Source organism: Ascaphus truei, chromosome 18 (assembly GCF_040206685.1).
Source record: "Ascaphus truei isolate aAscTru1 chromosome 18, aAscTru1.hap1, whole genome shotgun sequence".
Taxonomy (NCBI): Eukaryota; Metazoa; Chordata; class Amphibia; order Anura; family Ascaphidae; genus Ascaphus; species Ascaphus truei.
In genome coordinates, this window is record NC_134500.1 from 21052402 (window position 1) to 21077693 (window position 25292).

Below are 25292 nucleotides of genomic sequence, written 5' to 3' on the forward strand. Positions count from 1 at the left end.
TCCGGAGAGAAATACATTGCAGGCCCATACAGCAGAAAAGGCTACGGAACGTTTCACTGGGGACATTTTTAGAAGTATTTTGAACTGTCTTTACACATAATTCTTGTTGATAATCCTTGATACAGTGTCTGATATTTACACACCTAAGAAATACTGGCTAAGGTTGCTAAGGTTCATACTCTAAGGTTGCTTAACTAAGGTTGCTAAAGATGCCTCTAGCAAGCACTGAAATGAATTCACTTCTTCAATGTCTTTTAAATTTATGACAGCTGTAACTACTCAAATGTTATGGGCACATATTTATTGAATCATTAAATTCTACCTCGTGTTTGACTTCCAAAACATTCTTGAAAACTGACAATTACATTTAGTAATATAATATACGGCTTATCTTTCAAGTGCTTATACCATCAGTAAAATATGCATTTGATTAATCCTCACACACTATGAAACATAATCAAAGTCCTGCAGTGTTGTACACAAAACTATGATGGATCTATCTAAAACAACCACCGAACAAGTGATTTAATGATTTGCTCTTTCAATGGCACACTCTTTTTCAAGATTATTACATTGGTTTGTACAGGCAAGTGATTATTAATATAGTTCTGTATCTTGTGACACTCAACTAGGGAGAAGGAGCCAAGACAGTCAGTGAGTCAAGACACCGACTCTGTAAATGTCTGCGTTTGACACGGAGTTTGAAGCAGGGTTCAATTCCCAGGGTCAGCTTCTTGTGACTTTGGGGGCAAGTCACATTATCTCCTTCTGCCTCACGCACCAAAAACATAGATTGTAAACTCATCTGGGCAGGGACTGTGTCTGTAAAAATGTATATGTGCTGTGTACAATGCACTATACTGTAATTGTGCAGCACTTTGAGTCCCATTGGAAGAAAAGCGCTATATGAAATAAAGTTGTTGTTTATTATTATCACATCTTTATTAGTAATTTCTACTATATTCCTATTCATGTTTGTAGTGTACTATGTGTGTTGCGATGTGATAAAAGGCCACCCCAGCAATTTTTATGAATACTTGGCACTACTGAAGGATGTCCCACAGGGTAGTCTAACCTCCTGGGCTGAGCTGCCACCTAACAATGGTGATGATTTGAAGATACCTAAACTATCAGGCTGAAGGACTGGTTAATAATTGGCTACCACAAGTAGAGTATTGGAGTGCCTTTTATACGGTTATTGCAAACCTGTTGTTTGTGGTTTTGTATATGGCCAGACAAAAGTGTCACTAGGGCATAGTAATTACTTAGTGGGGCAAAAGCTCAGTGGGGTCCCTGTTTATCCTGAAGACAGATTTACTGCATTAAAATATAAAACCAACAACGCACAACAATAATTAGCAATGAGTATGAGTAGAATAACATAATTATGAATATAATCCACAGTGCATTGCAACAAAGGAGGTTAATTGATATTGATGATTCAGGTATTTAACAACAATTTTGAAGGTTATCCAGAACCCACCAATCTAATTGTTTGGGTCCACAGCGAAATAGCAAGGAGTACTGATAGTGAGCAAGGCAAAAGCTTAAAAGTACCAAATTACTACTAGAGCATGTAGTTGGGATTGAAACAATAATAGGGTTTGTGTAAATAACTGGCAATATAAAATATGGGTGAAGAGCCTCCCAAAAGGTTCCTTCTTAGGGTCTCCAAAATCCTATCCCTGTCACTGCCAGAAACAAGCCCTGCATAAATCTTTATCCATAGCGAAAAATCTCTACTTTCACATACAATATTAAAATTCTTATTTTAACGTCTCTTTCTCCCCTTACAGTAAATGTAGGCTTTTACATGTTTTAACAATTTTTTGTTTCCAAATCAATGGTACTCGTGGTTCTTCTTTCGCCAGGCCATCTTACGAACAATTACACGCCAAATGCTTCTCACTCATCATTCCCGATTGTTCACATCCCAGCCAAGTGCACAAGTGCTTTTTTCAAGCCATGAGAATGTTCAGTATTCCAAATTCTATAACATGATGTTTTCTTGGGAGATGATGCTGTTTCTTTGTGGTGGAGCATATTGTCCAAGTTTGCAAAGGTCCTTTGACATTATAAGGTTCCTGGACTGGGACCTTGTGGTAGTGATGGGGTTAACTGGTATGGGGTTGGGCTATTGGAAACAGAGCACAGGTGGACAGCAGTCAGTGCTGATTAGCGGCACTGGGTTAAAAAGATAGAGCGCACAACACTGGCTGCTCAAGCCTGTAGAGAGACTGCATGAGGACACACTGCTGGACTAAGTATAGATCTAGAGAGGGCTGGAAGCCACTGATGTCAGGTAGGCTCAGAGACAAAGCATTTAGGAGGGGGATGTGCAAGGCAGTACCGGCCACATTATTTTATTTGTAGTTTTTGGTTTCAGTACACGTTTGTGCTGCCAAAAGGCTGCTCTAAAAAGCTGCTCATTTTAAGCCTCGGCGTGAGTATCTGCCTGTACAACACAGCCCAGAATCCTTCCTGTTATAGTCCCTCTCATTAAAATCAAACATTAAACTTTTAGCAGTTTATAGATACAGAGAACACTTGGCTCTAGGTAGTTTCCATTTCTCCATGTACTGAACTGCTTAGCCTTTTAAAACATGGATTCTTACACTGAGCAATGATACATTTTCAACCCTAAGCCACAATTTATTCGCACATAAGCTGAGGAAACCATAAATCATTCAGATTTATGTAAGGCTGTACAGACCGAAAATTAAGCAACAACCAAGCATTCTCCGACTGGGCCAATAGAATGGTCAGTGACAGCAGCCCATAAATTCAAATGAAGTAATTTTGGCCTCGGAAGTATGAAAGGTCAGGAGACATCATAAAAATGTGTCTCTGAGTATGAAACTATTTACATTACAGGGAACCTCTGAACAATTGGAACCCTACTATTTATACAGATTTATTTCTATAGCCAGTTACAAAGCTTAAAATGAGAAAAAGCTACCCAGTTGGATTTTTAGCTTTAATTTGCCTAGGGGTCTATGTATCAATATAGAGAAAAATGTGTTTTGATGTAATGGTGCGAAGTATGTACGAACAGTTTCCAATTCTTAAATCTGATACAGAATGTTAGACTTACGCCACTTCAGATATGGAGGATTTATGGTGAACAAATAAAAGGGAAACAGAATGGCACAGAGAGAGACGCAGAATGCAATACATCTCATTATAATCTATGCCCCATGTAACTCCTCCTGCTGACACTCCCCGAGGATCAAGCTGGGGCCGATGGGGAAAATTGGAGCAAAATATTTTCATACATACAGTAGCTGTAGGATGAAAATGTCTAAGTTTACGGAAAAAATTGCCTTTATACATACAGACTCGCTTCCTCTTTTGGGTTTTCATTTCCCCTCCTACACTTCAATGTGTTTGAGTAGTGAGAGCTACTGTATTTGAATGTATATATATCTTTACAAAAACAGAAAAGCCAGCGCAACATACAAAATGACACAACATATAGTACAATACTTCAGTGCTAATCTACTCATGAGTAAGGGACATTTAGTTAAACCCTTTAGCCAAAAGGTTATAAACCTGCCGCCACTTCACGGCATAACAATCTGCAGGTCCCAACACTACCTGGCACAATTCTCATGTACCTGTGCTGGAGGGAGAATGACCACAGTGGGTTTATGAGTATATACTGTATATCTTTATTTGTATAGCGCCATCCATGTATATAGCGCTCCACAGCAATAATACACGTGACATAATATATAACACATAATGGGAATTAGCGCTTCAGACATTGAAGTAACATTAGGAAAAGGAGTCCCTGCCCCGAAGAGCTTACAATCTAAGAGGTAAGTAGGGAGAACTTAGAGACAGAAGGAAGGTGTTCTGGTAAGTGCGTCTGCAAGGGGTCAAGGTCAATGCATGAGATGCATAGTATCAGCCACAGAGCTACAGAACCCATATCCTTTGTTAAAAAGGTTTGTTTTAAGATGTGTCTTAAAGGTGGAGAGAGATGGCGCTTGTTGGGGGCGAAGGGCATTCCAGAGGTGTGGGGCAGTGAGTGAGAGGTTTTACGTGGGAGAGGGCTTTAGGTACAAAAGGGATAGACCGAAAACATCCTTGAGCAGAACACAAAAGAGTCAGGAAGGTGTATAGCGAGAAATTAGGGCAGAGATGTATAGCCTTAAAAGAGAGAAGGAGAATTTTGTGAGTAATATGGGATTTTATTGGAAGCCACGAGAGGGATTTTTGCAGGAGAGATGCTGAGAAAGATTTAGGAGAGAATAAAGTGATTCTAACAGCAGCGTTTAGGATAGATTGTAGTGGAGAGAGATGAGAGGCAGGAAGGCCGGACATTAGAAGGTTGCAATAGTCAAGACGTGAGAAAAGATAATTTAATAATATTGCACTGCTTTCGAAGTTCCATTTTGGAAAACAAAAGAACATTTAAGTCAATAATGATGCCATTTACTAGACAAAGAAATAAAAACTATGTATAAGTGACAAATTATATATAAAAAGGTCTGAACCTTCTCTGTGGGAGACCACTTTACAGCATATTGTATAGGGGCCAAAGTGTGACGATATACTGTAGAGAACATTACAGTTACTTAATTCCCAAACCTGAAATACAACTACTTTTTAATCCACACATTTTCAGTTTTCCACTTGATGGTGAAAGTGGTGCATTTTTTAAATGTTCTTTTCTTTTTTTAGAGCATCAATCAGGGGACATAGTAACTGTTATTTATCATTAATAGAAATTGGCAAATGTCTTTAAATGTGCTTCGTGAAACGTTTTATAAATGTCATGTAAATGATGTGATTTCCCAAGCAAAAGGTCACATTGCTGCCAATCTTCGACAATTTCCTTCAGAATTTTGTGAAAACTGCAGATGTAAAGGAGCAGGTGACCTGAATTTAGGGTCATGTAACTTGTTAAATAAATGTAAATATTTGATCATTTTTTATTTTTTGGGCGACCTTGAACATTTTTCACCCCAAAAAGAGCACATTTTGCCTGGTTCACAAACTTTATCAAACATTTTGCATATTTGTAATAATTAGCACCCATCTATCCCGAGATAGGGATTGGCTTGATTGTGGCAATCTCTGGCAACCATGGGGTGCCATTTTCCAAATTAAATTGCAAGAATTACCTTTGCTTTACTTTACTTTCATCCATATATCATACTGCATTCTATAGTACATTTCAATTTTATAGCAATAACTCAAAAACATTTTTAGGGAACCACTTAAAATGGAATTTCAAAAGATGACAGTTTACTCGTCCTGTATGAGGTTGCAACTTGTATTCTAATAAACCTAAATGAGCAATGATAAATACAACGTATGAGCACATTAAAGTCTCAGACAAGTCCCAAAAGCTGCCTTATCCAACAATCACACAGAATACAGTGTTTCTACTGCTAGGGATTCTGGGCAATGACTTGCAAATGAGTATTCATAGTGAAACCAGTGGATGGCACTTCCATGAGGGAGAGGATGCTGAGGGAACATGCAGAGCTTATAGACCAGAAAGACCCTACAATAGGAACTGGGATCCTCAGCTACAGCAGCCTTTGTTTCAAAACAGACCCAGACAAAACACCAACCAGGTCATCACTAAAAAAACAGAGTCCCTGAACATTGGAGGAGTTTGGCCTGTCAACAAACAGCAGTAGGTTGAAGACTCGTAATGTTCCTAGACCGCTGGGTCAAAACGACGATGAACGCTTGGGTCTGTCAAATTACAGCCCTGGGTTATTCTTTAGAATTCATTTGAAAAGCTGATTCGATATTTGAAGAATCAAGACTTCCAAATATTATCCAGAGAGAGAATCAGCCTTGAAGCAAGTAGTTCAAGATCTTCTGGCCAATGCCGCAATTCAGCCAGTACCACAAGATGTAAAAGGCCAAGGATTCTTTACGATCATATTTCTAGTACCGAAGGTGAAGACATGATTCAGCATGGTTGTGGATTTGAAGGAAGTTGCTTCTTGAATATAAGGCATTTGAAGATGGCATCACTAAGGGCAGTTATAACGACCAACTCAAGGAGAATTTTTTAGCATCAATCTGTCTAAAAGATACCTCCACATTACCATAGAATAATCTCACCAAAATGTATATGCTTGTGCATAGATTGCCCCCATTTCATGCCTGTACCCTTTGGACTAGACAGCACCAAGAACGTTTACTAAGGTCATGGCAGTAGTGGCAGCATCCCTAAGACAAGATGGTCTTTGTCATATCATATCTGAATGACTGGCTCATCAAGACTACACCTTGTCGGTACTGTGGAATTTCCAACTGGCATACATTGTTCCTCCGTTTCCCTTACTTTACAAAAGCAGGAGGGACAAGGCAGAAGTAATACTCATAGCTCCCTATTGTCCCAGAAGATTCTGGCTTGTGGAGATGGTGAATCTATATATAAATGTCCCATGGAGTCTCCATCAAGTTCCAAATGTATAGAGTCAAAGATTCCAGGTTTCTTGAAACTAATGGCATGCACTGTAGATCGAGATGAGGCCCTTGAAAGGTCAGGCTTTTTAAGACCAGGTGATAAGAACCATGTGGCATTTTAGGAAGGAAGTTACTTCTAGAATACACTATCACATTTGGATGACATTTCTCTGACGGTGCAAAGGCAAGACAGAGTCTACCCATGTAAAGATTCCCCAGAGTCTAGATTTTCTCCAAAAGGAATTTGAGAGAGGTTGAAACCAGCTTCTTTGAAGGTTCACGTATCAGCTTTACATGCATTTTTCCATAGACAAATAGCATTGGATGCAATAATTGAGGTTTATCAAAGCTTCAGAAAAGATCAAGCCAAGGGAAATTGCTCTTATACCCTCATGGGATGTTCGATCAATTGGCAACAGTGAAGTTTGAATCCCGTCAGGATTTACCTATTAAGCTGCTGACCACTAAAGCCATTTTCCTGACAACAATTACTATGGCATGTAGAGTCGGGGGAGGATCCATATTTTTAAGTACATCAGGATAAAATTGTTATTGAGGAGGGTTCTGCATTTTCGATCCAAAATGTTTTTGATTTTTAACTTGAATCAAGAAATGATCACCCCCTTCTTTTATCCCAATCCATCCAATGACAAAGAGAAGAGGTTACATAATTTAAATGCTGTTGAGTTATGCCCCCAAAATAGACACCTTTAAAAAATGATCACATTTGTTTATTCTCTTTGAAGGTCATAGAAAGGGCCAGGCAGCCTCTGTGGCTTCAAATTCTAGATGGCTCTATGTCAAGCATATAAATGAGCATGCAAAGATCCACCACAGCAGGTCAATGCACATTTAACCAGGGCCTTGGCAAAATCTTGGGCGGAGAAAGCCCAAGCATCTCCACAAGAAATATGGAGAGCAGCAATATTGTCTTCTTTACATGCAGTACCTTCTCTAGACATTACCGTTTAGATCCCCAAGCATCAGCTGATGTAAGATTTGGAAGAGAGGTGCTTCGGTAGGTGCATTTCCTATTGTTTATATTTATTTATAAAATATTTAACAGGAAGTAATACATTGAGAGTAAACTCTCGTTTTCAAGTATGTCCTGGGCACAGAGTTAAGACAAATAATACATGGTTACAAATACAGTTACATAAATGAACAGGGTATACATTATATACAAGACATTGCATGCACAGTTAAAGAAAATATATATTATGGGCATGCACAGTTAAAGAAAATATATATTATGGGCGTATGAAACAGTTACAGACCAGATTAAAATGTGAGACAGCCTTAGATTTGAAAGAACTTAAACTGGTGGTGAATGTGAGAGTCTCTGGTAGGTTGTTCTAGTTTTGGGGTGCACGGTAAGAGAAGGAGAAACGGCCGGATATTTTGTTGAGCCTTGGGACCATGAAGTCTTTTGGAGTCTGATCCCAGGTGATAAGTGCTGCAAGTGGTTGGGGTGAGGAGCTTGTTCAGATAGCTGGGTAGCTTGCCCATAAAGAATTTAAAGGCAAGACAGGAAAGGTGAACTTTGCGCCTAGACTCGAGTGATGACCAATCTAGTTCTTTGAGCATTTCGCAGTGATGTGTGTTGCAGTTGCATTGGAGAACAAAACGACAAATTGAACTGTAGAGGGTGTCAAGTTTGCTAAGGTGGGTTTGAGGTGCCGAGCCATATACTATGTCTCCATAGTCAATAATTGGCATTAGCATCTGCTGTGCGATATGCTTTCTGACCAGGAGACTTAGGGAGGATTTGTTCCTGTAAAGTACCCCTAGTTTGGCATAGGTCTTGGTTGTCAGGCTATCAATGTGCATCCTGAATGTTAAGTGGGAGTCAAACCATAAGCCCAGGTACTTAAAACTAGTGACAGGGGTTAGGGTGCTGTTAGCATTGGTGCTAATCTGGAGCTCAGTCGCTGGAAGCTTTAAAAATTTAGTCTTGGTCCCAAATACCATTGTTACAGTCTTGTCAGTGTTTAAAAACAGTTTGTTTTGGGAAATCCAGTTTTCGAGTCTCAAAAAGTCAGACTGAAGTATGTGTTGAAGGTCAGAGAGGCTATGGCTGTGTGCATATAGGATTCTGTCATCTGCATACATGTGTATTGAGGCTTCCTTCAAGCTGTGGGAAGATCATTAATGAACACTGAGAAGAGTAGGGGCCCCAGAACAGAGCCTTGTGAGACACCACAGGTGATATCCAGGGGGTTGGAGTTAGAGCCTGAGATGGACACATGTTGGGATCTACCTGATAGGTAGGACTGAAACCAGTTTAAAGCATGCTTCCCTTTTCCAGAGCTCTGGAGTTTGTTAAGCAGGATAGCATGATCAACAGTATCAAAAGCCTTTGCAAAATCTAGGAATACTGCACCTGTGAATTGTCCCCGTTCCATATGACTTCAATTTGTATATTACTAATTGCGTAAAGGAGCAATCAACCCCAAAATATAAACTGATTTTTTTTTTAGCAGGATTGGAAGCCAGGGGGTCATCCAGGGTTGTACCACTGTGTGTTTAACTCCTAGGACCCCTTGGTTTGTCAAGATACTTACTGGTTGATGTACTGTATCAAGGCAAATTTGGAGCACAATTTACACAGAGTGCATTATTTTCATGTTGCATAACTGTATCAAGGTATTTGCTCCCGTATTTTGTGCCCTTTGCATCACTTTGCCATTTGGGGAGTCTTAATAGGAGTATTAACGGAGGAGTTGCATGATGTACAGATTATAATGAGATGTAGCAAACTTTGTAGCTCTGTGTATCACTTTTGTATCTTGTATTTACGTTAAAAAAAATCTGTCGGATGTAAGAAACACCTCCATACATTTGATAGAAATGCAGATAAACTTCTATGTGCATTTTATTTATGTTAATGCATGTATCCAATGCAGTATTAGCTGCTGGGGCACTTCTGTTATTTTTTTTAAAATCGCACTGGTGGTCATCCAATAGGAAGACGCAAATTCATCCATTGCGGCTTCCTATTGGTCTGTAGATATGGGTGAATCCGCCGAAATCCGCTTCCCGGATTTTCACTGTTTCCCACAAAATCCATTTTGGCGGTGTAAAATCCACAAACGGATTTGGGCAGTTTCAATCCACGCGTATTCATCAAAATCCACCATTGGATACAACCAGTCAACGGATTTGTAGAATCCAATCCACCAACAGATTGCTGAATCCGCGTATTGGATTCTACAAATCCGTCCACGGGTTGCGGAATTCGCGCAGTGTATTGGTAATAATAATGAAAAATCTGCAAAATGCGAATAGCTCTTTTTGACATTGATCCGCAGAAATCCGCAGACCAAAGGAACCGGGTGATCCGCAGCGGATCCAAATTCACCAAAAAAATGTGCCTGTCTCTATTGGTCTGTGCTTTGTCCGCTTACAGCAGGGGTGCGCAAACTTTTGTTGCTGCACTTCCCTGCCTCCTCTCCTCTGGTGCTCGCGCCCTCCCCTTTACCTTAGTGCGGCATCAAATTACGCCGCGTTGCCATGGAGACGCGTCCCAAGCAGAATGATTATCGGTAAGTTGAGCTGCAGAGACCTCGTGCGGTCCCCCGGCATTTAACTTAAATGCCTTGGGGATGAGCGCAGGGCCTCTGCAACCGCCACGCCCCTCCCAGAAAAATCTCCACTCCCCAGTATTCGCACCCCTGAGCTCCTGTACTTTGCTTCCCTAGGAAGAGGGGAGAAGACCATCAGCTAAAACTGTAAGTACAGTATGAGGCGCTGCGGGCCCCATGATTTTAAAACAGAGTGGAACAACTCTAGAGGAGCATGGGTTCCAATCCTGCTATAAAAAAAAAATATTTCTCAACAAAAATTAGCAGCCGGGATTCACTAATCGCTGAATTGCAATCAGTAAAATATGGGGAATTGATATGTGATCTTAAAAGAACCTCAGATTACGAGAAAATTACAGCAATAAACAAGGTTTTTTTTTTATGTCACAGCTGTCTGATGCACCTGCAAGTAACATTTGTATGAGTCAAAGGTCACATGTTACATTTCTGGGGAGGTAGCCTCAGCCTTTCAAGTTACAGACATTAATAGATTTACTGCCATTTTTAAATGGGTAATAACATTGTCAATTCAAATCCTTTCAAATAATTCTGTATACATACATATACAGATGTAGCCAACGTTATTGCAACACGTGGTCTGCTCCAGCGGATGAAATGGTGCAATAGCGCACTCCCACCAGCACCACCGTGCGCAGCCGACTCAAAACAATGGCTGCTTCTCCCACCGGTGCGTTGTGTATGTCCTGGTGCAGCGTGGCACGGGTTGCAATAACGTTAGCTACATCTGTACATACATATAAAGATATAGCTGTAACCTTCTATCTAGTGTATGCTATACACTCACACTGCCCCCAGCTGGATTCCTATCCAGTGTGAAATAGACATGTGACTCATAATAGACAGAGAGGCAGCCAATAGAAAAGGCTGTGTGAGAGGAGGGGCTAGTAGAGAGGAGGCTTTATTGAGGGCTGCAACATCACGTGGTGTCAGCCCTGGGTGGAGCCTGAGTGATCTCAGGATGGACTATGAGAGAGGAGCTGTCAGTCCCTCCAGCGCAGAGGCCTTGCAGAGCGTTAAAGAGCAGAGAGACCTACTACTGAGACAAAAGGATAGCCACCTCTGAGAGGGAGAGAGAGAGCTGAGACAGTTCGTCAGAGTTTAATAGGGTCCAATAGGGTTACAGGTGTCGGGAGTAACTAAAGAAGGGATCATCCATTACAGAAAAGGGTACTGAAGAGAGAAACACATCAATAGCGCAGGTAGAATAAAAAGTGTGTGCTTTATAATAAAGAAAGAAACCTCCAAATTCAAGGCTTCCAAGAATAATAAATATACAGGCGTGATTGCACATGGATGTCCCGAGAGCCGGGTGGGCTGTAGTCTCACCACTCCAGCTCTGTGAGCGTCCGTCTGATTCATGCGTCCCGCAGCGTCACTTCCGGTTCTGGTTACGGCCGCCCGGAAACTGAGGAGGAGCTGTTTCCTATCCTCCCTACGTCCTCTGAGATCATCGGCAAGGCTCCAAATTCTACGCGTTTCTCGAAAAACCGCTTCCTCAGGAGTAATGCCCCTCACCCACACCTAAGGGTCTAATATAACCCCTGTCTAATTGGAACCTCCCTTTTAACAATGTAATGTTAAACAATAGGGCGCATGAAAACCCTATGGGTATACGCAAATGACTCCCATATGTGTAATGCATTGCACACAGTATTATACACTTAAGTAAAATAACTAAAGTGCATAATCTAAAATACGACAACAATTATACAATTTAGATATAAAATGCTGGACACCTAGAGTGTCTACGGGATTATACTGTAATAGAAGGATCTTTAAAATAACTTTTCAATGCACAATACAATTGACATAATACATTAAAAGTAATAGCTACTTAAAAAATAAAAATGATACATATATGCATTTGATATTACTAAGTATAGTGACAGATATGCAGTATTATTTTGAATGTATTTTAGTTATTTTACTTAAGTGTACAGTATACTACTGCGTGCAATGCATTACGCATATGGGAGTCATTTGCGTATACCCAGAGGGTTTTCATGCGTCCAATCCTTTAACATTACATTGTAAAAGGTGATGTTCCAATTAGACAGGGGGTATATTGTATTGTATTGTATGTCTTTATTTATATAGCGGCATTAATGTACATAGCGCTTCACAGTAGTAATACATGTGGTAATCAAATAAATAACAGATAATATAAATAACAGATCATGGGAATAAGTGCTGTAGACATAAAAGTAACATTTCGGAAGAGGAGTCCCTGCCCCGAGGAGCTTACAGTCTAATTGGTAGATAGGGAGAACGTACAGAGACAGTAGGAGGGAGTTCTGGTAAGTGCGTCTGCAGGGGGCCAAGCTTTATGTATCGTGTTCAGAATATTAAACCCTTAGGTGTGGCTGGGGGTCATTACTCCTGAAGAAGCGTTTTTTCGCGAAACGTGTAGAGTTTGGAGCCTTGCCGGTGATCTCAGAGGACGTAAGGAGGATAGGCCCCTCCTCGGTTTCCAGGTGGCCGTAACCAAAACCGGAAGTGATGCTGCGGGACGCATGAATCAGACGGACGCTCACGGAGCTGGAGTGGTGAGACTACAGCCCACCCGGCTCTCGGGACATCCATGTGCTATCACGCTTGTATATTTATTATTCTTGTAAGTCTTTGGAGGTTTCTTTCTTTATTATAAAGCCCACACTTTTTATTCTACCTGCGCTATTGTTGTGTTTCTCTCTCCGTGAGAATACCGGGATCACCCGACACCAACATCATTCCTGAGCCACAGATTGCCACTGATTTGGATATGCCTATTTACATCTCCAAATGGTGAGTAGGAACATTGGAGGTTATTCAACACTGTTTGATCACACATGTCACAGCTATACTGCTCTATGTAGTCTTTAGTTTCACTTGGTATGCTCCCCTCAACTTTTGGAGAATACATTTTGGAGAAGACGCCTAGAACAGTCTTTTTAGAGGGTTGAGTGGAGGAGAACATTTTCATTATTACGTGTATCTGCACTAACTGTCTTACACTGAATAATTAATGTATCCACTGTTCTTTGGGACTTTTATAGTTTATATTATCACTTTAGTAACAATATTTTAACACTAGGTATTTTGTGCACTTCTATGTGATATTTATTGGGAGTTTGAGAGTGCCACTTTTTGTTTTTTTGTTAGTTACTTTTACAGGATCTGGATGGGTGTAATGCCACAGTTAAGCATGAGTTAAATAACATAGCGTTATTACCCTCTCTGCTCCTCTCCTTCTCAACTTGAGTTAAAGCAGCAACACAGCTTAGCATTTAAATTTTTATTTTTTTTATTACATGATTGAAGCAGGGGGTCTCAGGACCTGAACCCTGTTAATTTGAGCTCTGGTCACCCCCTGTTTCTAGAGATAAGCACCTCCATAGGGTGTGCCGATTTCTCTGCTAAGTTTAAAACCCCATGTCACGCAGGCCATAAGAAAGCCACCCCGGATGATGCCACGGCTTCCTACTGGCCTGCGTGACGCCGGACATTTAAACGCCGCCATTAGATTAAACACACCGTTTCTCTGCCTGCAGGGATACCCGGCGCCACTACCGAGGAAAGGATCTCCAGAATCAGTGGGTCCCTGGAGCTGAAATTAACGGGATTCAACTCCAGATACCCTGCTTCAAACCTATAATAAAAAAAATAAAAAAAAATAAAAGCTAACCCTTATTGCGACTTTAAACACCTATTTCAGCGTCTGGAGTAATACCAAGACAGGCATAATGTCAGGTTATTATAACACTATGCTATGCTACAATAATGTGACATTAAGCCTATTCTAATGATCTATAGAACAAGAAAATATTGAAGTAGTTCAATATGTATTTTTGCCACATTGGGCTTTGTTTGGAGGTTAGTGGCCCCTCCTCCCAGGGCTTAAGCTCACCCCACCCCATTTTTAAAGTAGCAGGTTTTTTCGTGTTTCTCTGTGGACAGGCCCACTGCGTTCATTCTCCCTCCAGCAGAGTTAAATGAGGATTTTCACAGTTAGTGTTTGGACCTGCTTACTGGTCATGCCTTGACGGGGCTTGCAGGCTTATAACACTTTGGCCAATGGGTTTAACTAAATTGACCCTTACTCAAGAGAATATTGAAGTATTTCACTATGTGTTTTTGTCACATTGGATGAAGCATTGGGCTTTTCTGTCTTTTGTTGTAATACCAAGACAGGTATAATTCCAGGTTATTGGACATTAACACTATATTATGCAACAATAATGTGACATTAAGCCTATTTTAATGATAAATAGAACAGCTGTTTTAGCATATAATTGGTTCTGTTGATATGCATTCCAGAATTAATACAAAAGTCAAGATCATATCATTAATCTGTGTTTTTCAATAACTATTTTCTAAAGAAAACATATAAATGGAAGATAATTACTCAACCCCTGTTGTATGTATACTTTTTTCCATTTTCATCTTTAATCTTATAAATATGAATTAGACATGCAATTAATGTTATTAGTTTGCATGTTGCAAGCCAATAATTAAGCTTCTTCTGTCAATACTGTTTGATATCAGCTGTGATTGACAACATATTACAAATCAAAAAAGCTGATACATTTTGATTAAACAAGATTTTACGTGCCATAAAAAAAATAGGTCACTTGTATCTCAGAATCACTACTAAAAATACTATTATTATAGAGTAAATGTTGAACACAGCATCCATTCACCAATTACATAGCTTAGGAATCTTCTTACTTCACACCACCTGAAGTGTTAAGAACAGCTGACAAAGAAAGTTTTCTTTAAGTACACATACTGTAACTAGCCTTAATAGTAGGTTGCATTGTGGTTATAAATTATTCCAGTATGACTTGTTTTTCTGCAGGGGGGAAAAAACCATGCAAAGCCAAGGTATTATTAATGCTGGCACGAATGGAAAGAATCAGACTGCAGTGTAGATACCTTTAGGACTTGCATACAAATACTCTGTATGTCTCTTTTCCTGTACTAACAGTTTGCAGATGACAGATAAACTTTGCAGCCAGTTTATTCTGCCATTTCTGATGAAGACATATGGACTGGAATTGTGGGCTAAATTAATTAAGAATATGAAAAGAAGCAGAATTCAGGATCTGGGTGCCAATTCTCACCTTGAGTGTTTTTATATGGCTTGACCTTCTCACATCATTGCCTCTGACCTCAAGGTCACAGGCAAAGCATGCACGTTTTCTGCAAAGTGGATAAACTACTGTAATGTCCCAATGATTGCAGTAGAACTTCTATGTACTATATGTGTTTTTAAAGATTATTCTGTACATCCTGATGTTAATATTAATTGTAACTGCTCGTAGCTTGAGTTGTACTATTTCTATTGCACTTACTGTTAAGGGGGATGTTGTTACGCATGTTTCATAACTAGTAGTGGGGGTCATGTGGAAACAATCAACAACAAACAAGACTGCAGAACGAAAGTTAACTGGCATCCCATTGATGTGCAGTTCTTCTCGAAAACGTGGAGGGTCATGATCTAATTCTATAGCACTCTCCACAGAACCCAAGTGCAACCTTGCTTGCTGCAGAACAATGGAAAATACAACTTTTACATAACAAATAGCTAAGCCCCAACAATTGTAAACCAGCCCTGATGAAGTTGCAAAGGCGATGAAACGCGTAGGGAAGTAATACATACGAAATCCTTACTGAGGTTACCATGTTGGAGTGAGTTAGCCATCCACAAAATGGGGACGGAGCCAGTGGCATAGCTAGACATGCAAGGACCCCCGGGAAAAAAAAATTCAGGGCCCCATAAAAATTAATTGTGATTGCGATTTTTTTCTCCCTCCCCATCCTCTCTCTCATCATCCCTCCTCATCTCTTCCCTCCTCCTCATCATCATCCTCTCTCCCCTCCTCATCTCTACCCCTCCTCATCATCATCTCTCCCCCACCTCATCATCTCTCTCCTCTCCCTTCCCCCAGCATGTCTCTCTCCTCTCCCCACAGCATCTCTATCCTCCACTCCCCAGCATGTATCTCTTGTTTCCCCCACCCCAGCATCTCTCTCCTCTCCCCCAGCATGTCTCTCTCCTCCCCCCCCCAGCACAGCTTTCTCTCTCCTTCCCACACAGAATTTTTATCTCCTCCCCCACATCATGTTTCTCTCTCCTCTCCCCCAGCATCTCTCTCCCCTCCCCCAGCATGTCACGCTCTCACCCTCTGAGCATGTCTCTCTCCACCCCCCAGCATTACTTTCTCTCCACCCCACCAACTCTCTCTTCTTACAATGCTTATATCATTCTATGGACCTTATTCAGAGAGGGTTGATAAAAAAAAATCGCCAGGGAATTTTAAATGACTGTTTTTTGGGCGTTGCTATCACGGTATTCAGAAAGGCTCGATTACAGTGATAGCAAAATTCCCAAAACGGGCGAGTTGCTGCCAGCGAGAGCCTCGAGCCTCTGAAAAGGTCTAAACCAGCGATTCATTTCTGCTGCAGAGAGAGCTGCTCTGAGAGAGCCGCCTTTCCCAGCTGAAATGTCACCCGAAAATTATTTATTTAAATATACATTTCTTTAATAGTGTAGAGGTGCGGGGGGTCTCCGGAGCTGAACCACGTTGGTTTTATGTCCGGGGACCCCCTGCTTCCCGAGATACAGGCACCTTTATGGGGTGCCGGTATCTCCTATGCAAGGAAATGTCCTGGTCACGTGACATGGGACATTTCAATGCAGAGGGATTTCAATGCAGTGGTCATTCTCCCTCCAGCAGAGGTACATGAGGATTTTACCAGGTAGTGTTAGGACCTGCAAATTGGTCATGCCGTGACGTGGCTGCAGGCTTATAACGCTTTGGCCAAAGGGTTTAACTAAATGACCCATACTCATGAGAAGATTAGCACTGAAGTATTGTACTATACATGTTGTCACTTTGGATGTAGTGCTGGGCATTTCTGTCTTTAATAGAAACCTAAGCAACTGAATCTATCTAGAGATGTTCGAACCTATCCAAATTTACTTCAAATATATTTTGCTCCAACGTTTGAAGAAAAAAAAATCGAAGTGAAAGTTTACATTTCAAACTTCGCCAGAGAACAATATACCGTGAAACATGCGTTTTGCTGGAGAGGGAGAGACGAGTAGAGTAGTGCTGTTTAGTAGAGTACCCATTGATTTGGCAGAGTACCAGTTGATACTTCCAAAACAGTCATCTATACAACACATGGAGAGATACTTGTAAACAAATCTTAGATACACGTACTGTACCTGGGAAATAATCCTATTTCCATATTCAAATCTGGCTGAAGGAGCGGCTCAGTGAGTAAAGGCACTGACTCAGAAAGCAGGGGAACCTGGTATCAGCTCACTGGGCAAGTCACTTTATCTCTATGTGCCTCAGACGCCAACAACAAAATAGAGTGTAGGCTTTGTGAAACAGTGATTCTATGTACAACACTGTACACACTGTCAGCGCTATGCAACAAAAACAATTATTCAAATGAGCGCATTTGCATGTTTAAATAAGCTTGTTTCTCTCTTTTGCAAAACACATATTATAGTTCAGGCTGTGGAAATGTGTGCTTGGGAAACTATTAAAGTTGGATTTTTTTTTTCTGAATTCAACAAAAAATTAATTTAGTTCGGTTTGCAAAAAAAAGTTTGTACATCTTTAGGCATAACGCATTATTTCAAACCATGGCAGTGAAGGATACTTTTTCCTTAATTATTATTTGCAGTTTCACAGGCTAAAGACATTGGCACAGTTTAGTTACCGGGGCTTTCACAGCAGGAATGCTTTTAACCTAAAATCTCAAGAGACTAATATTCGTGCAGAAAGAGTTTTCATTTCTCTTTGATTCGGGGACCTAGCTGTCCCTTACCATCGAACTGAGCCAAAAGCCATGTTCAACAAATGCCATGGATTCTGGGATTTTTATTCACTCCAAGGACAAAGTACAAGCTGTTTTTTTTTTTAATAGATGATAAAATGGCAGACATAATATGCTGTATAGAAGTGGGTTAAACTTCTACATACTGCTGAATAGCCCTGTTCATGCTGTTTCTTGCTGCTTTAGTGGTTTGGAAAGAATTTAGTTTAACAATAATCCATGTTGTTCAACACAGTCATCTCAATAGGGTCCAGTTATTGCAGCATAAAATGGGCTGGTGTCTATGTATTTGACACTCAGTATGTACTGTACATATAAGGGGTCAAACTAACGCTCTTCAGCTGGTCTTCAACAGTGTCACCTATTCATTCACTGTTTCAACAGAAGTTGTGTAAGTGGTTGGGTTATGGATTCATTCGGAAACAGAAATATTGGAGATGCAATCCCTTCCACATATGTTTGAGAAGGACAAGTAAGTAGGAAAGAACTCTTCCAAATAATCATCACCCTGTTTTTTTATTATTATTTTATTCAAATTTATATGCACGGCGGTATTAGCTGAAGGAAACTGTCGCTCTTTTGGTATCAGCAGAATCTAAATATTATCAGCAAGTGTCTCTGGAGTGCTGGAGTATGGAGTTTAAAGAAGAAAGATAAGGCTCACTGTGTAGAGATTAAAAGGGTTTACTAAAGAACTGATAATATAGAAATGAGGAACAGCTCTTGATACCATATAAGTCTTACTAACTAATACTGAATAGAACAAATATTGTATCATCGTTTAGTACAGTAGCTGAACAATAAGTATAATTGGCCAGCAAGTTAGGAAAGGAGTTGCAGATTCTGTGTCAAGATAGCTAACTGCAATTACTTGCCAGCAATCAGAAGCTATGTAAGGACATTATTGTAAATCCTTCCAGCTGGAACAGAAGTAAATATCATTGCTTTGTCTGTTATTCATCTGCTTAATGCAAAATGGTGACTTTGGTGGTGGACCAAAACTTTAAGCAGTGTCCTTACCTTTACATTTTGCTGAAAAGTGGAACTGTATTTTTATTCTAGGGAGAGAAGAAGAGTATACGCTATTAACGGAAAAACAAGCGTAGATAACACTCAGTCCGAAAAACAGACAAGAGTGAAACCAATTTATACTAAGCAGTATTCTTCCATAAAACAACCATTCTAGGCTCGGGCAAGGAAGGGGACCTGGTTGTCCAACCCCTTCTCAGCATCCCTCACAGAGCTCAACAAATGCCCTGTACGTCCTGATTAGCACAGGTTTATACAGAAGCACACAAAAGTCAAGAATAACTGTAAATCGCAGCATAGAAAGCTTGTTAAAAATCATCCAGGGCTATATTTTCATTCAAATAATATATGTAAGTATATTTATATAGTGCCAACAATCTACGCAGTGCTTTACAAAAGAGACAATGCAATGAAGGACACTATAATACAAGTGCAACAAACATAAAATCAGGTAATAGGAAAGGAAACCCCTGTCCCGGAGAGCTTACAATCTAAGTATCACAGATCACATTTTTAGAGCAGTCTCTTACTTCATATCCAATAAATTTCTGGCTTCTGTAAATCAATATTAAAAATATGATACCTCTAACAAGATCTCAGAAATAGGATCTTTAAACACCATTATCACTGCTCGCAATTAAAGACCAAAGGAGAAGTCCAAATTGGTGTTACTTCTAATACAATTCACTACCATGGTCCAAATCAGTTCCAGCTTACTGTACTTTACTGCAAATTCCACCCTTTAAAATATATATACAGCTCAACCCGTTATAGCGCGATCCGCTACAACACAGATCCGCTTATAACGCGGTCGGAGCGTGGCTCCCGATTTAAAAACATCTCCAATTATTTATTTATTATTATTTTATTTTTAACGAAATGGCCGCCGCACGATGACATACCCGGCATCTGCAGCTCTCTCCGCTCCGTGCTTCATCAGGCTGCCCAGGTGCATGGCGCACATCTCCAAGGTTTTTTTTTATATAAGATTTAATGTGTTATTGCTAATGGACACACACACACACGCACACGCACACGCACACACTCACACTCACACCTCCACCCCTACACTAATAATTTTAGCATACCATGCAGGAATCGAGCCTTCATACACTGGTAGCGATGCTATACCTGCTACACCATAGGATTATTGTGATGTCGTTGACTCTGTTATCAAACTTACTATTTGGTGTGTCATTGACTCTATTATCAAACTTAACTTCTACTGCACAGAAGGGTCATGGGTTCGATTCCTGCATGGTATGCTAAAATTATTAGTGTGGGGGGGAGGTGTGTGTGTGTCCATTGGCAATAAAGCATCGAATGTTATATATATATTAAAAAAAAAAACTTGGAGATGTGTGCCGCGCACATGGACGGAGCCTGATGAAGCATGGAGAAAGGAGAGCGCTGCTAGAGAGGAGAGAGCTGCAGAGAGGAGAGAGCTGCAGAGAGGAGAGAGCTGCAGAGAGGAGAGAGCTGCAGAGAGGAGAGAGTTACGGATGACGGGTAAATCCTCACGCAGCGGCCATTTTGCGATCCCAGTTATAATGCGGTCTCATTATGTGGACCCTGAGCACCGCGTTATAACGCGGTTCAGCTGTATATCCTGTCTACATTATTTTCTTTGTTACTGCTACTATTCCACATTAGCCCCACTGTGCCACATTTAATACCATGTTTGGCTTTGAAGAAATCCCACCAACACAAAAATAATTTTTAAAAACATCTGTATCTTAATTTAAAATGTCACTGAGGTTCGAAAAGCATCAGTGGAAACAGTTTTCTTACATAAATAAAAAGCAAGTACTGTTTCAAATCTGATTTTATTTTTATACATGTGGCCACTTCTATATGAAACTGATATTTCAAAAACATTTCCTGAATATAAAGCATAAGGAAAAGACGTCACTTTTTTGCTGGTTATTATTTTTGAACCAGGATTGTGTAATGCCAAAATACCTTGCTTTTGGAAATTGCCTGGAAGGACTTGAGAAGCACTATTTTTGGACAGTGCTACACAAGTCCTCTATTGCACAGCTAGCAGCTCAAAACAGCTGCAGAGGTTGATATTTAACATCATCTGCGTGCAATCAAAACCAAAGGAGGATATTAGAATGAACGTCTACATCTTAAGCTTGGAAGGAAGGAATGCACGGCTGCGAAAAAAAGGTGAAACTGTAGGTCCAGTTGTAAATAAGAAAGACAGTAGCTTGGACTACATAGCATATCGCACCCACTTCCACAGTACAAGTGATTTACAGGATCAACATTTCATCCCCCAACAGGACCTCTCTGAAGAAATGTCTTACGGGGGATTGAATGTCAATCACAAACAAACCACTTGTCGGTGGGAAAGTTCCAAAGGGTGGGCAACAAAAGCGTAATTTTACAATGTGTGTTTCTTAATGTTTATGTATTTTGATTGCTTCTTGGAAAACAGCTGTAAAGACAAAAAGGAACATCTAGAAGATGCAATTTTTGTCACGTAGTTGATAATATCATTTTCAGAGTTTTCCTATTCCTTTTTGAAAGTTGTGCCTGGGCTGGGGTTAACCTCGTCTGCCTTTGTCACTGTCAAAAGTGCCTAGCTTGATAAACATTTATTACATTGGACACCCTAAAGCAGGGGTGCGCAAACTGGGGGGGCGTGAGATATTTTTTGGGGGGGCGCGGGAGGTTTGAGAGGTCCCGCGCTCTTCCCCAAGGCATTTAAATTAAATGCCGGGGGACCGCGCAAAGCCTCTGCAACCGCTACTTACCGAGATTCAGATGGCTTCAGGACGCATCACCATGGCAACGCGGCATCAAATGACTCAGCGGGGTCAAGCAACCTCATGCCACATGACCCCGCAGCGTCATTTGATGCCGCGTTGCCATGGGAAAGTTACGTCAAGTGATGCCATGGGTCACGTGACTTGACGTCACACGACTCCGCTGCGTTCCGCACCGAGGTAGTGGGGGGGGGCAAAAATGGAGGAGAGCAGGCAGGGGGGCGCAGCAACAAAAGTTTCCACACCCCTGCCCTAGGATGAAATAGTAACTAATACACATGCTACATGGTCTCACTATCATTTTAAATCCACATGCTTCACAAACAACTGCCTAAAAGTTTAAAAACATGTAACTCGGCAGTCAGGGAGAAGGAGTGGCTCAGTGAGTAAAGACACTGACTGACACTGAGATTGCTGCAGGGGAGCCTGGTTCAATTCCCGGTGTTGGCTCCTTGTGACCTTGGGCAAGTCACTTTATCTCCCTGTGCCTCAGGCACCAAAAACATAGATTGTAAGCTCTACGGGGTAGGGACCTGTGCCTGCAAAATGTCTCTGTAAACCGCTGCGTACAATTAGCAGCGCTATACAAGAACATGCTATTATTATTAGTCGCGGCACCGATGGATGAACACAGCGGGGGTCCTATACAGAAGCATGGAACTCCCGCAGCGTCAGCGTGGCAGACACTGTCCCTGGTGCTGCTGATATTTGCTTGTTTGTCTGCAGAGCCAAGGACCTGTCTTACTACATCTGTATACAAAAACACTAGCGGTGCCTGCCTGAAAACTGCAGATCTGACCTCTCCACACACTGGCTGTACGGTATGTACAAAGCCACTCAAAATTGTATTGATACAGTAAGTTGATAAAATTAGTTTATAAAAAAACTATATTGTAAACCTTGAAGATCAACAATACACTCTTCCAGATGCCCCTAATTAAAACTACACCAACCTCATACTGACACTGGAATAATAAGTAGCTTAACCTGGGTTTCAAATTGGTAGTGGAAACAAAGGATTATAGAATTGAGAACATTTGGTTTGCAAACACTTTCGGGAAACTTGCACTTTGTTTGCGACTCTAGCTCTCTCTTGGGTGAATACAGTATTCATAATTGTGTTACATTTTTGTGAGCAGCACAAGTGGATAATTCTCAAAGCATAAATGATGGTAAAACACAAAAGGTACTGAAGACTTTGACCCAGATTTAATTTCTTGTAAGTCTTAAGGTACCTTACTACCCGTTCAAACAAATTGGACATAAGTTGCCTGCAGGCTTAGCGCTACTTAAATAGGTTTTAGGCCATTATCACCCCAAAAAACGTAATAATGTTCAATGTATTAGATATAATAGAAAGAACGACGTAAGTTCCATAGGCATACATTAGAATAGATCAAATGTGCAGACTTAGTTAATGGTCTTATCCTTTGTCCTACTATTAATTGCTACTTTGTATCAGGTAACTTCATTTGTCTTGCTTTTCATCATCTTGTCTCCCCCAATGCAATTCCTAAACGGCATTATCAAGGAAATCTAGTTCACCTGGGGTCTATGCTGTAGCAGCATGAAACTGCAGCTGCCAGGCGTCATTATTTTATTAATCCTATGGAATTGTTACTGTTAGGTTTAGTTACGAAAAAGCAAATAACCCATTCAGACTATGCGGGGATCCAGACTATTCACGTGTTGGTTTACAAGCTTCTTAATGTCAATAGGCCTTTCTAATATGGGATTTGTAGTAATGATGGCCGTGTATAACGGGGTTACTGAAATTAAGTCCCAAAAATATTTAAGAATGAACACAAGCTTCTTAGTTCGAGGTATTACATAAAAAATCCTATTAAACACAGGCACCAATTCTCAACATTAAAGCACGTGTTGAAGGAGCTATATTTCCACCTGGCAGTGAACAGAGGAACATTTTAAAGCAACAGTTCATTTTCAGGGGCCCCCCTACCATTGAAAATGAATATACTGAAATGTATGCCAATGTTAAATATTACTATACATTTCTGACACCTTCATTTAACACCATTTATTATTCATGATGAAGTGGTCCAAAGTCTACACTTGTTTCTCTTCATCCAGCCACATTTTAAAACAGATAAAGCATTTTTGGTATATTCTTATGCTGTGATTTAGTACCAGGAGTATACAAAGCATAAAAATGGGTATACGAGTTAAAGCTGCTGTATATAAAGGTTTATGTTCTTTGAGGAACACAAATTAGGAGGACATGACTGGGGTAGACCTTATTGGTGGCTACTGCCAAAGGAAGACAACCGACAACTTACTTGAGTAATAAGGTCACAGATTTTATTGATGATACAACATTGTTTTAAACCCAACTCAGACTGGCCCGTACCATGTTGAGAAACCCCAGCAATGCTGTGGCCCATAACCCCCTCTGTTGCTGTCGAACAACCGTTACAGCAAACATGCCGTCTCATCCACCAAGGAGCACGCTCCTGAACACTAGTGGCCCGGGGTGGGCTGAGCATAACTGGGCTATATATCCAAACTTGATACTTATGGGCCCAATCTGTACCATAACTAGAAGGCTTTTCTGCTGCAACTTTCTATACTGCGTGTGGGCCACTGTCATACTCACTAAAACTCTCACTCTCAGACATTATATCCACCTAGTACATACGACTCTGAGACGGTTCTTCGATCTCACTCTCTCTGCCGAAAGTATCTACCTTTTTTTTCTTTAGCTGAGTGACGTGGTTAGAGCTTGTTCACAAACTCCTAAAAAAGAAATCTGAGAGTCTCGAAGCGTGCGAGACTGAGATACTTCACCTCCAGCTACAGACAACAAACATTGCAAGACACATACATAGACATGAAAGTCAAGATGACTTCAAACTAATTTGACTTGTCAACCCAGGTGTAGGTATCTGAATCACGGAAAGGAGAAGTACATTACTGTAGGTGGAGGATATCTGATTTCAGCCAGTCATTTGTTGCATTTAGGGGCTGATGTTTCCGATTACGGTTAGCTGCTTTGAACTTTCATTTATTAATTCCTTATGTCAGGGGTTCTCCAGTCACCAGACACCAGTCCCCAACAGGTCAGGTTTCCAGGATATCTCTGCTTCAGCGCAGGTGGATCAATCAGTGGCTCAATCAAACACTGAGCCATGCTGAAGTATGGACTGACTGAGCCACCTGTGCTGAAGCTGGGATATCCCGAAAACCTGACCAGTTGCAAGGTCTTGAGGACTGACGTTGAGATCCCCGGCCTAAAGTACCTATTGAGGTACAGTATGTGTAATTATGGTGAATAATTGCAACTAATTAAAATGATTGTGCTGTGACTTGACCAGAGTTTATTGAATAGATTGCACATTTATTAGGTGACAGCCCACAACTTAGCAGAATACTACACAACTGTTCTCTAAACACCTTATAGACACACATAGGCACCGGAGATACCAGAACATACAGTATGTCTCCCTTCTTAATAATCCTAGAATATACTTGCATTGTGCGTCGGTGAAACCTCCTTCAATATGTCATGTAGTCCAAACCAGGTGTCGCCCTGTACAAAGATGACATTTACTTTGGCTGACACATTACGATTGTAGTCCTTACACTTGCA

General features: G+C 40.7%; 1 protein-coding gene across 4 annotated transcripts in view; it reads right to left on the reverse strand.

Annotated features, from left to right (window-relative positions):
* Positions 1 to 25292, reverse strand: part of THSD4 (thrombospondin type 1 domain containing 4) — a 531228-nt gene that overhangs the window by 129247 nt on the left and 376689 nt on the right. The gene's annotated exons all lie outside the window — the stretch shown is intronic.